The 13,991-nt window shown below is 46.3% G+C and overlaps 1 protein-coding gene across 1 annotated transcript in view; it reads right to left on the reverse strand.

The window, feature by feature from the left end:
• LOC133341711 (slit homolog 3 protein-like) overlaps nucleotides 1–13,991 on the reverse strand; it is a gene marked incomplete at its 5' end in the record, with an annotated part of 54,230 nt that overhangs the window by 5,976 nt on the left and 34,263 nt on the right. The gene's annotated exons all lie outside the window — the stretch shown is intronic.

Below are 13,991 nucleotides of genomic sequence, written 5' to 3' on the forward strand. Positions count from 1 at the left end.
GCCTGAAGATTTATGTCAAATATGTCGATCGAAGTGAAATTAATTCGCTTTAGCAAACATACGTATGGAAGTGAACGCATGTTGCTATGATCGTGGATAGATATTGGTTCAACAGACATATCCCTACGACAGTGAATTGAGGTCGCTTCTTTAGGTGGCACCATTACCGGGCGAAGTTAACGTCGCGGCCAGGACGATCATCTGCGAGGCTCTTGCTTTTGTAACGACCACGCGCTGGTTGTGAAAGCGAATTCAACCCCCAGATGATCGCAGCGTGTTCGGCAAGGGTCTGCAGCTCGTTGTGAATTGAGATCACGGTCCGCCCATTGTTTGCTGATACCGCATTGGCAGTGGTGAAAAGGCACAATTAGCAAGAGAAGTCGACACACACGTAGATAATCCTTAAGAGATGAGGAGAAGTGAGGAGACATCGGGATAAGGATTGAGCTGATGGGCTCAGCACAGTCACCAATGAGTGCACACACAAACAACCCCGTAAATTTTAATCCAATCTAATCATGTTACACTTGAGATTCCACTTGATGTGGCTCCTTCTCGCTTGAATAACTGCATCTGTTCTTTGATTTGCACGCGAGTAACCCACTTGGCAGGGCTTGTGGGAATGTGCGCCACTGAGTGAGAATAAGAGGCTTAAAGATGTTAATTGACGTCCTTTCCAGGGCTTTTCTCAAGCACAAGGTGGTGCACTGTTCATTGTACCAGTTTCAACGTAAATATTACCGGACAGTAACATGACATGAATATAGCTGAAGTACAATTGTTTAATGGGGATCGGGAGTGTAGCGGTTAGCGCACTGCACGACAAACACGACGACCCGATGTGGATTCCCACTCACAGCCAACACCAGCGACGATTATCTGAATAAATCCTGTACCTCCCCGAGGTCAACTAAACCCCCAAATGACTCACTTGGGTTTGGACTTAAACCAATTGAAGAGCATTGCAGGGAGATTATTTAGCTTTTTTCATTGTGTTTTATATAAATAGATGTGTGTATGCACCTAGCCTGGCACAAGCACTGCTTCGGTTGTAGCGGGTTTGACCGAATGGCTCTGCTGAAGTGGTGATGATCATTACTCGCTTCTGATGTTCGCCGTGGCTGACGATAAAATCCAGGTCACCGTGTTCAGAGCGCAGTACGCTAACCACTGGGCCCACTACTCATCGCCTTATCTCTCACTTTAGCAATTTAAAAAAATCACAACGTTCTACATATGTTCATAATGAAACGATTGTGTAGGCTACTTTATCATTCATCACCACGAGAGGTTGAGAGAGGCGAGGAAGCTGATGGAGAGGCGAGGAGGCTGAGCGCTCAGCTCAGGGCACAGTCCCAGGGGTTGTCGTGCAGCCAGATGTGAGTGAGGCTCTTGAGGTTGTCAAAGGCGCCCCTGGGAATGCTCTTCAGCTGACTAATGCGCGATTGCTTCGGACTGAATTGTGTTCACACCGCAATGCAAGTAACTCGTGCACAGCTTCACGTGAGATGGCATCTGCCATCACTCAGCAGAGCGTGGAATCAATCAGTTGAGCAGTAGACACAACGGACATCGGTGCGGCTTGCAATCGGTTGTATCAGTGATGGTTCATAACAGTGATGATACAGCCAAGGATGACTGTCACGGAATCCTTCTCGTTTAAAACACAATCCCTCTTTCTCTCAGGCACGCGTTGTATCTCCTGTGCTGATGCTTACTCACCGTGCCAGGTACTCACTTAAGGCTGAGTAAACAGAGGGGAGGCCCATGCCGGGTTCATTTATTCTAGACTGATGGTAGCCAGTCATGAATCGACATTAAATGTACTGGTTCCCGGCATAGGAGTGTGGAATTTCCATAAACCGCCTTGCAGACTACAGTGCCAAAATATTGCAATAACAGTAAAGATGAGGTTCCAACCTTGTCACCCAATATCAGTGTAACGATCACCACATTTGAAATCAGAGCAGCAGTGGGTAGACGAAGGGCTTTGAATTATTCATTTGATGTTTCGAACAACACCAATCCGCTCACAAGCTTGATCGGTGAGTAAAATGCAACCAACGCTGTTTGTAGTCGTATTTACATTCACTCTGCTCGAGTCTCCATGAAACAGTGGACAGCGAGTGTTTGAGGTTTCTGCGCAATGAGGAACTCGCGTCTCTCCCCGCTGGGCTGTTTGACCGTCTGACTCAACTGACAAAACTGGAACTGCAAATCAACCAGCTGAAGAGCATTCCCACGGGCGCACTTTATCCTCATGGTGGTACACCGGGGTACCAAACAATACAAAATGGCCGAGGCAATTAAACATTTTATTTCCGGGACACTATTTTTGTCGGGGAGTGGAGGGTGGGGGAGTAGAGTGAATCGTTACACCCCTGAGGATAGCGATTTTGTTCGGGTGTACCGTGGGCTACCGTGTTGCAGGAGTGTCGCTAAATGTCCCTTTGAACGATGAGTGAGGCTCGCTGCCTGTTTTCCATAAACTGTGCGTGTGACACGGAAAAAAGGGATAGTTTCGTCTGTCCAATTTATTTCAAGGTCGTAGCGCCATATGATGAGACGAATAAGCCATTTTGAAGTCTCAAAGTAGAATTGTTTTTATTATTTTTTGCAGGATGTCTCACAAACTCGTGGTTCAACTCTGCCATGCACCCTGCGATGAGTTTTTCCCATGAAAGTCAAACCGATGTTTAAGCTTTCAATTTTGACAAACTGGGCCGGCACTGCCAGGAACGGTCTCTGCTTCATCGCTGGCACCGGGATAGAGACGACGCTCGGCACGAGTAGCGTTAGGTTTATAAAGCTACCGCGTTATTGACATTCACAGTCATCGTCACTATCATGAGTCGTCACGGTGCCCTCTTGCGCAACGAGTTAGTATGCAGTGTCACTGAGCAGTGAGGTGAGCGTCTGTCTTCGTGCATTAGTGGACATTGCATGGAGTGAATTGTGTGAATAATTAGAGGTGGTTTTGAGCGTTTATCGAAACTCACGCGTGCTGTGCGGGGTTCGTTAAGGCAGCAGCAACAAGATAACATTTAAAAAATCACCACAACATCCACACAACGCAACACAACAAAAACAACGACGTGACAAAACAAGCACACAACACCACAGCACATCAGAACAAGAGCAACCACACAAAACAACAACCACCCAAACAGGACCAACAACGCAAAACTTTACTCAAAAAGGACTTGGCTCCACATCCCATTGTAGTAGTATCCTACTGAAGACAGAATCTGGGGACTCCCAGTTGATCGCTGAGAACAAATCGCAGATCAGCAGCCTCCGCCTCTTGCTGTAAAGCAGCCTCTACAAGAGAGCGTCGCTCTTCACACGGCAGTGGAGTCCAACACGGGTCACTAGGTCGCGTAAGCGGCGTCGTGTTCACCTCACATCTCGGCACCTCGCTCCATGCCGAGCCCACTGTCTGTGCGGTGCAGTACAGCGATCCGCACGGTTAACTTTCGATTTAAAGCTTTCGTGACTGCAGGGATTCATCTTCTTGGTTCTTTCGGTAAAGTCACGTAGAAGGGAAATAATAAATTAATTAAAATAAAACAAAATAATTATCACGACGTTTCGTTATTATGTTTTATTATTATTTTATTATTTCCCTTCTACGTGACTTTACCGAAAGAACCAAGAAGACGATTCCCTGCAGTCACGAAAGCTTTAAATCGAAATTCATAACAAGGTGTTATTTGCTAAAACATTGTTTCCGTAATCAAGGTTTTAGCATCACCTGAAATGAGACTAAAACAATGCAAATAAAACAATACAAACGAGAGCAGGTTGGAGTGCCTATGTAAATCTGAACTTCACAATGAAACGTAACATTCCAATGTGTCTACAACTAGACATGTTGATCCGTGTGAACCACCTCCAATAGCAGATGGTTCAGAAGCACATAAGAAGTGCGCACAGAAGCACTCCGAGTTACATGCTTGGAATGACATTGAGAGACAGAAAAACACTTGAATCAGAGAATATACACTTTAGCAAGTTACATCAAACAGATAAAAGTAAGCAGGCTTGGCCAGGCTCCGGAACGAGAAGGGATGATGGAATAATCCACTATGGCCAATGCACATTGACCATGGTCGATAACAATTGCTAGGTGGCAGGCAAGGGAGGAAACGCGCCCTAAAGAACGTCCACCACGGAGATGGAGTAATGACAGCGGCTCGTCTGCAGGTGCGAAGTGGATTAAAACATCGCATGGTCGTGACTACGGATTGCAGAGACCTTCATCCAGTAGTGAGATGATCATGGCGAGCATATTTTCAAGGGATACATAAATTAATAATTACACTTATGATCCAAACCAATTACATTAATTAAAATAAAGAAGCAAATAGATATAACAACACAACTCCGAAACAATACATTAAGACAAGTGATTTCTAAATGTACTAAGCACTATGAATGTTTTGTGAAGAAGGTTTTGCAGGGACATCTTCAGTAAGAGGCAACTCGTGTAAATGTTGGGGCACACGTGACGCCGCTCGCGTGCAAGGGGAGGCCGTTGTGAGCCGCCTCCAAACCGTCGCCCGTCCCTCGCAGTGTTCGTGCTCAGGGACAACTGTGGACTGCCAGAGCAGAAGCCTCGCGTCTGTGCCTGCGGGAATCCCCACCACCACGCAGATTCTGTATTTGTTCAGCAATCAGATCAAATAATTACAACAAAAAAGATCCCCCATATAGTCTCATCAACCTTTTGGGGCAAATGATGTGAGCGAGCACCTATGAAGACCAGCACGGTAGACGAGGGGGTGGTCAGATAGCAAAACAACAACTACCCAAACAGCACCAACAACTCAAACGTTTACTCAAACAGGACTTGGCCACACATCCCATTGTAGTAGCATCCGACTGAAGACAGAATCTGGAGACTCCCATGGACAGGCGAATGCCGGAATTAATTCTACTGATCGAAACACCCCAGCGGGGAGAGCTGTGAGTTGATCGCTGAGTACAAATCGCAGGTCAGCAGCCTTCGCTTATTGCTGTAGAGCAGCCTCTACAAGAGAGCGTCGCTCTTCACACGGCAGTGGAGTCCAACACGGGTCCCTAGGTCGCGTTAGCGGCGTCGTGTTCACCTCACATCTCGGCACCTCGCTCCATGCCGTGCCCACTGTCTGTGCGGTGCTGTACAACGACCCTCACTTTGTTCAGAGCTCGCCTCGCATTCCCGCTGTAACATTTTTACTCGATCAGTAGTGTAGCGATTAGCGCGCTGCCCTACGAACCTGGCGAACCGGGTTCGATTCCCGATCATGGCCAACACCAGTGACGATTATCTTAACCGGTCCTGGGCCTCCCCTAGGTCGACTCAGCCTCAAATGAGTACCTGGTATTATGTGTAAATATCGTCGTTAGGGAGACAAAGGAGGCCGGGCTTTGTGTTTGCCACCCACCCCCTCGTGTGTCGTGCCTGCCTTCATCGGTGCTCGCTAACAGCACTTGCCGTAACAGTCTGTTAAGGTTATACGGGAATCTTTGTCTTTGTTGTTGTGTGGTTGTTATTTTTGTGTTTGTTGCCGCACTAACATAAACCCGCACAGCACATGCTAGTTTCTGTAAACGATAAATTCCAGCACTAATAAGTTTCAACATTCACTCGTTTAATCTTCACGAATGTTCACTTAAACTGCAGACTAACCTTTAGCACTAAAGGACACCATAACGACGGTGATGATAACGATGACTGTGGATTTCAATAACGCGGTAGCTTTATAAATTTAATGCTACTCGTGTCCGAGCGTCATCTCTATCCCTATTCCCAGCGACAAAGCAGAGACCGTGGCTGGCAGTGCTGGCTCAGCTTGTCAAATGCGCCCCTGGGAACGCCCTTCAGCTGGTTGTTGTACAGAGTCAGTTCAATGAGCTGGGTCAGTTTGTCAAACACCCCAGTGGGGAGAGACGCAAGTTCCTCCCTGCGAAGCAACTTCAAACACTTGCTCTCTGCTGTTTTGGAAGACTCTAGCAGAGTGAATGTTAAAACGACTCCAAAGAGCATTGTTTACTTCTAGATTTGAAGCTTTAGTGACGACGTTTCGGAGGCAACACAAGCTTCTGTCTTCAGGTGGAACCGTCACAGCACGATTGCTGTATCAAGTAAAGAGAAATTCCAAGAGACCCGACCTTGTATATATACTGGTTGAGGGGGGATGAGCCAGAGTAGGCCCCTGGACAGGAGTTTTTTTACAAGGTCGGGTCTCTTAGAATGTCTCTTTACTAGATACAGCAATCGTGCTGTGACGGTTCCACCTGAAGACGGAAGCTTGTGTTGCCTCCGAAACGTCGTTATTTTTTTATATATTTTTTATTTTACTTTTATTAGCATTGTTTACCTTTATTGCACAGCATCAAGCTTGTGAACAGATTAGTGTTGTTAAAAAATATCAAATACATTTTTCAACGTCCCATGTCTATCCACTGCGCAATTAAGCGACCATATTTCACCACTCTGGTGGGGGGGGAGAGTGGGACCCCACACCAATTATAATTATTGAACAACTAAGAGTGGACTACTTTTCTCGCATTAGTTGAATAGACTAAGAAAATTATTCAATGAAATACTGTACAGAGGGCTGGAAATGAAGTGAAAATCCACATATAACGCGAGGCATTCGTCAAAAGCACTGCCTTAGAGGGAAAATAAATATATGAAACGTAGCGGGCACGTGCATATACGAGACATGAAGAAGGGCCATCGCCTGAAATGTCACCCATTATATATTTCCCGTTAGGGCAGCGTGTGTGTGTGTGTTGAGTTTGTTTTGTTATCTGTGCTTGTGGGCCACTGCTTCCCAAGGCGGGATCCACAAATAATTTGTAAAGTTACACGAGGCGTCGTCGAGTCGACTTGGGCTGTGACTACAGCAACACAATCAGACCGAATGAATGCAGCGCCTGACCTAGCTGGTGAGTCTACGGGAGCTTTACCTCGGTGATAACAAATTTACGGAGTTGCCCGCAGGCGTAGGGAAGTTGACGACACTGACTCACTTAGGTCTGGACCTAAACCAGTTGAAGAGCATTGCCTGGAGACTGGGTCGCTCTTCCCATTGTGTGCTGTTCACACGTGGCTTGAGCCGAACTCGGACAAAGCGCTCAGCGTGCTCAATGCCCCGGGTCACCATCGAGGAGTAACAGATTAAGGTGCAGCCCTGCCTGGCTCACGCCATTGATGTCGGAAGGGCCTCCACTGGAGGGAGCTCCAGAGAGCTTCTCTGAAGGGTATTTAGGCGATTCTTCCACGTTTGCCAGACGTCTTGGACAAGGTGGGAGTACCCTCACTTTGCTCCACTAAACGCGACGCACCGATCGACTGTAGTGAACGCGTTTGTATCTCTGGGTGCACAGAAGCAGGAGGATACAAATTAAAACGTCATCATCGTTTCATCAGCTGCGACAAGAGACCAGGCCGGCGACCAATGGTTTAAACATCCACTCTGCTAAGATATACTCCGCAGGAGCAGACTTTGGATTCAATCATCACTAATACCATGATCTACAATAAGCATAAACAGCTACACCCTTGTCATATTCATCATCATCATCCATAGTAAGGTTCATGGCTATTAATAATGATCAACGTACGTAATTGTAACAAAAAACATTAGTGTGTTCTTCAATCTGCTGTTGAAACACAGAATGTCGAAACCGGTGCAAAATGTTGATTGCAACGAATCAATGTTGCTGGAATTAAGCGCTCCTAGAAGGCCGTGTCGCCGCTGGATTAGGCAAAAACAACTTGAATTAGATAGGTTGAGTGAAATACAAATTTGAAAGAGATTCATTGTGTGCTCATATATTTTTTGTTACAAAAGAAAAAATTGATACATTTCAGACGATGGATCGACTTCATATAATAACTCCATCTCGCGTATGTGTGCAGTGAGTGCAAGGCTGGCGCCTCGGCATCCCTGCGACGCATCAGGGCCAGTCCCAGGGGTCACTGTGCAGCCAAATGTATTGCAGCTTCGTGAGGCTGTCGAAGGCGCCCTTGGTAACGGTCGTCAGCTGGTGACATTGGTCGGGTGTCTCCTCGTCCATCGATCCACATTACAAACAGACACACAAACATTATGACTTAAATAAACAACATAGGTGATGAAATCAACTGCGTCCATTTCGTTACCCCCCTCCCACCCCCGTAGTGATTCTTTAAAAATACAGTTTGTTGTACATTTTGTTATCACTCAGACATTCCATAGTGATGCATTCCATTGCCATATTTAGACAATTATGATTACGTAAAATTACGTTTTAGATTTAAGTAAAAAAACGGCTTCCCGCAAGGGGGAAGCCAAAGAGCCGCATTCGGCTCAGGATCCGCAGGCTGCCGACCCCTGACACACACACAATGTATACATGAACGCACGTGTAAGGGGTCATCCATAAATGACGTCACGCAAATTGGGCCGATTTTTGACCCCCCCTTCCCCCCCTCATCACACGGCGTCACAAAAAGTAAGACCCCCCTCAAATATGACGTCACAAAACTCTGCCCCCCCTCCCCCCACAAAACCGTATTTCCATTTTGGAAATAAAACATGCTTCAAATAACTTTAAATTGAAACTATAGTCATTCTACTGCGTATGTAATGTGGCGCTGCAATTTGATGTTGTAGGAGAAAACATGTATTAAAAAGGAGGCGTTGGAAAGCTGAAATTTAGCATAAAATTCACTTGAAAATATTCAACGTCTAACTGGTCGTGAATACGACGTAGAATGGATAGGTCATGGTTCTTGATGATTGCATATACACGTATTGACATGAAAAAAATACGTAGTATGAAGTAGGTGAGAGCCTATCGGAATGTATATCTCTATGCTCATGGGAGAACTCGTGAATACTTTAATAAATGATCCAATAGATTTACGAGTAAGTGAACTGTAGACACAGTGATCAGTATTATACATTACGTTTCAACGAAGCACTTTTAAAAGTAATTGGGATTAAACATTTTGAGGGAAATCTTCAAGAAGAGGCAACTCGTGTAAATGTTGGACCACACGCGACACCGCTCGCGTGCAAGGGGAGGCCATCGTGAGCCGCCTCTTAACGGTCGCCCGTCCCTCGCAGTGTTCGTGCTCAGGGACATCTGTGAACTGCCAGGGCAGAAGCCTCGCGTCTGTGCCTGCGGGAATCCCCACCACCACGCAGAATCTGAATTTGCACGTCAATCAGATCACGAAGCTCGAGCCCGCGGTGTTTGACCGCCTGACGGCACTGTTGGAGACACGAGACATCAAGGCACCTGCTACAATCACATTAACACCTTTCATATTTACACAAAAGATGACGTTACATTGTTTTTTGGACATCGTTTACGTGAATATGTGTGCTTTTAAAAAGGATAATTCTGACAATCTAAATTGAGTTAATTTTACCTGAAAGATGTTTATGATTGTAAATAGATATCGATTCAAATAACGGGGAAGTGTTTTCTTTGGATAACAGATCTTTGTGAACAGGAATTGAGTTTGCTTGAGTTAATACATCTCTGTGAAAGCGAATCAGGGTGTGAGAGGCATCAATGCGAATAGCAGAGCAGCAGGCAAGGGAGATAACGCACCCCGAAGGACATCCACCATGGAGATGGAGTAATGACAGCAGCTCGTGTGCAGGTGCGAGATGGTTCAATACATCGAATGGTCGTGACAATGGTTTGCAGTGGATCTTTTTTTATTACGAAATCTATGTATTTAGAAATTTGATACCAAGTAGGTGAGTGCCTATGGTTAATGGTTTCTGCGCAGTGAAGAACTCGCGTCTTTCCCCGCAAAGATGTTTGACAAACTGACCCAGCTCACTCATCTGGTTCTGGCCACGAACCACCTGAAGAGCATTACCAGGGGCGCGTTTTACAAACGGACCCAGCACTGCCAGGAGCGGTCTCTGCTTTGTCGCTGCGCACTGGGTTAGAGACGACGCTCGGTACGAGTGGCGTTCAGTTTGTAAAGCTACCGGGTTATTGACATTCACAGTCATCGTCATGGTGTCCTCTTGTGCTCCGAGTTAGCCTGCAGTGTCACTGAGCAGTGAGGTGAGCATTTGCCTTCGTGCATCAGTGAATATTGCATGGAGTGAATTGTGTGCACAATTATAGGTGATTTTGAGCGTTTATAGAAGCTCACGCGTGCTGTGCGGGCTTAGTTCGTGCAGCAACAACAATAGAACAACGCAACAACATCACCACTGAAGAACAAGAGCAACTACTCAAAAAACAACTACCCAAACAGCACCAACAACGCAAAACTTTACTCAAACAGGACTTGGCCACAAATCCCATTGTAGCAGCATCCTACTAAAGACTCAGCCTCTTGTCTCGATGTGGCACCCATAGAGAGGCGAATGCCGGAATTATTTCCACTGATCGAAACACCCCAGCAGAAGAGGACACGAGATCATCACTGAGCACGAATAGCAGATCAGCAGCCTCCGCTTCTTGCTGTAGAGCAGCCTCGACAAGAGAGCGTCGCTCTTCACACGGCGGTGGAGTTCAACACGGGTCCCTATGTGTCGTGTATTAGCGGCGTCGTGTGTTTAACCAATATAAGTTTGTCATGTCCAGTGACTTTTATGTTCGAGTAAAGTCAATCAGTCTTCTTTATCACTGCATATTTCTATTTTTCTGATACATACGTCATGACGAGCAGAAGCAACGGATTGACATTTGTACTCGAGGAAAAATGTAACGCTGAGATTAAAGGGTAAAATATATTTCAAACGCACTTTAAATTGAAAGTATTCACTTGTACATGTTACCATTTTATCAGATCGCTATAAGTAGGATATTCTGCTGCGTTTTCAAGTTGCGTCCCTCCAACAATTATTTTATTTGATCATCACTTTTTGTACAGTATGTTGGTGTTTTGTTTACTATATGTGTGCATATTTGAAAATGTTGCTTGATTATGAATAATCTAATAACCTACAATAATGTGGTTTACATTGACATTCTTGAGGCTATTCATTGTATGAATTAAGTTGTAACAAGGTGTTATTTGCTCGATTATAGCAACACCAATAAGGAGAATCAAACAATGCAAATAAAACATTACAAACGAGAGCAGGTTGGAGTGCTTTTGTGAAGCTGAAGTCCACAATGAAACGTAAAATTCCAATGTGCCTACAACTAGACATGCTGATCCGCGTGAACCGACTCCTAGAGCAGATGGTGCAGACGCATGACTGAGAAGTGCGCAGAGAAGCACTGCGAGTTGCATGCTCGGAATGAAATTGCGAGGCAGAGGAACACGTGGACCAGAGACCAAACTCTTGTAAACGACATCAAACTGATGATAAAAGTAAGCTGGCTTGGTCATGATATAGCGCAAGAGGGGGCTGTGGAATAATCCAGGATGGTCAGTGCACATTGACCACGGTCGATAACTATAGCGGAGTGGCAGCCCATGTAGGGAATGAGCCCGGAAGGACGTCCACCATGGAGATGGAGTAATGACAGCAGCTCGTGTGCAGGCGCGAGGTGAATTCATCCATCGCGTGGTCGTGACTACAGCTTGTAATGGATTGATCATGGTTCGTAATGATTACATATACACGTATTGACATGAAAAGAATATGTTATATGAAGTAGGTGAGAGCCTATTGAAATGTATGTCTACATTCATGCGAGAACTCGTAAATACTTTAATCAATGATGCAATAGATTAACTAGTAAGTAAACTATAAACGCAAATACAGTGATCAGTATTCGCGGCGTATATACAGTACGTTTCAACGAAGCACTTTTAAATGTAATTGGGGTAAAACATTTTGAGGGAAATCATCAGGAAGAGGCAACTAACTCGTGTAAATGTTGGACCACACGTGACTCCTCTCGCGTGCAAGGGGAGGCCGTTGTGAGCCGCCTCTAAACGTCGCCCGTCCCTCGCAGTGTTGGTGCCCAGGGGCAGCTGTGAACTGCAATAGCAAAAGCCTCGCGTCTGTGCCTGCGGGAATCCCCAGCAACGCGCAGTCTCTGTCTTTGCAAGTCAATCAGATCACGAAGCTCGAGCCCGGGGTGTTTGACCACCTGACGGCACTGGTGGAGACACGAGTACAAGCACATGAACATCATTCATAGTTACACAAAAGATGACGTTACATTGTTTTTTGGACATAGTTTACGTGAATATTTGTGACTTTGATAAGGATAATTCTGACTATCTAAATGGCGTTGATTTTACCTGACAGCTGTTTATGATTGTAAACAGATATGACTTCAAATAACGGGGAAGTGTTTTCTTTGAATAACAGATCTTTGTGAACAGGAATTAAGTTTGCTTGAGTTAATACATCTCTGTGAAAGCGAATCAGGGTGTGAGAGGCATGAATGCGAATGGATGATGTCCAATGCACATTGACCATTGTCGATAACTATAGCGGAGTAGCAGGCAAGGGAGATAACGTGTCCCGAAGGACGTCCACCATGGAGATGGAGTAATGACAGCAGCTCGTGTGCAGGTGCGAGGTGGATTAATACATCGCATGGCCGTGACTATGTTTTGCAGTGGATCTGTTTTATTACGTAATCTATGTATTGATAAATTTGATACTAAGTGGGTGAGTGCCTATGGTTAATGGTTTCTGCGCAGTGAAGTACTCGCGTCTTTCACCGTGGGGCTGTTTGACAAACTGACCCAGCTCACTCATCTGGCTCTGGCCACCAACCACCTGAAGAGCGTTCTCTGGAGCGCGTTTTACAAACGATGCCAGTGTAATAAAGGACTCTCTCTCAGATGTCGATCTCCGTTGTCCTTTATTGGGTTCGTAGAATCTCGATACCACGGCGTCTCGCTCAGGGCCCGCGTCCCGCTCGACGACCTCTCCACAGCCTCGGCTGCTCCAATATGCAGTCTCCCTGCTGCTCCAATATGCAGTCTCCCTGCTGCTCCGTCAGGCAATCCTTGCAGCACACCGCTGCTCCACTATCTAGCGTCACTGCTGCCCCGTACACAGCTAGCCTCTCACAGCCCCGTTAGCTCTCTCCGTCTGACACCGATGGCTGACGGTGTCGACGTCTCCCACCGCGTGGCGACCGCGCCACTCTCTCCCTCTTGCCCAGCGTGGCCTCCTCGTGTGTCACTCCGTCTCAACTCCCCCTTCCCCATCCGGTTCTCTCACTAAATCCTCTCACCCATGTGACACTAACTCCACCCACTCCCCACGTGACCCAAACTCCGCCCCACCTCAATCCTTGCTCGCATTACACCAGCACTGCCAGGAACGATCTCTGCTTTGTCGCTTAGCACCGGGTTAGAAACGATGCTCGGTACGAGTGGCGTTCAGTTTGTAAAGCTACCGCGTTATTGACATTCACATTCATCGTCGTAATCATTGTCATGGTGCCCTCTTGTGCTCCGAGTTAGCCTGCAGTGTCACTGTGAGCGTCTGCCTTCGTGCATCAGTGAATATTACATTGAGAGATTTGAGTGAATATTTAGAAGTGACATTGAGCGTTTATAGAAGCTCACGCGTGCTATGCGGGCTTGGTTCGTGCAGCAGCAACAATAAAAGAACAACGCAACAAAATCACCACAACATCCAAACAACATAACACAGCAAAAAACAACTACATGACAAAACAACCACACAACAGCACAACAGAACAAGAGCAACCACGCAAAACAACAACTACCCAAACAGCACCAACAACTCAAACGTTTACTCAAACAGGACTTGGCCACACATCCCATTCTAGTAGCATCCGACTGAAGACAGAATCTGGGGAATCCCATGGACAGGCGATTGCCGGAATTAATTCTACTGATCGAAACACCCCAGCGGGGAGAGCTGTGAGTTGATCGCAGATCAGCAGCCATCCGCCTCTTGCTGTAGAGCAGCCTCTACAAGAGAGCGTCACTCTTCACATGGCAGTGGAGTTCAACACGGGTCCCTAGCTCGCGTTCGTGGCGTCGTGTTCACCTCACATCTCGGCACCTCGCTCCATGCCGTGCCCGC

This window comes from Lethenteron reissneri, chromosome 2 (genome assembly GCF_015708825.2).
Source record: "Lethenteron reissneri isolate LAM-NWPU_2019-01 chromosome 2, ASM1570882v1, whole genome shotgun sequence".
In the NCBI taxonomy this organism is placed as follows: Eukaryota; Metazoa; Chordata; class Hyperoartia; order Petromyzontiformes; family Petromyzontidae; genus Lethenteron; species Lethenteron reissneri.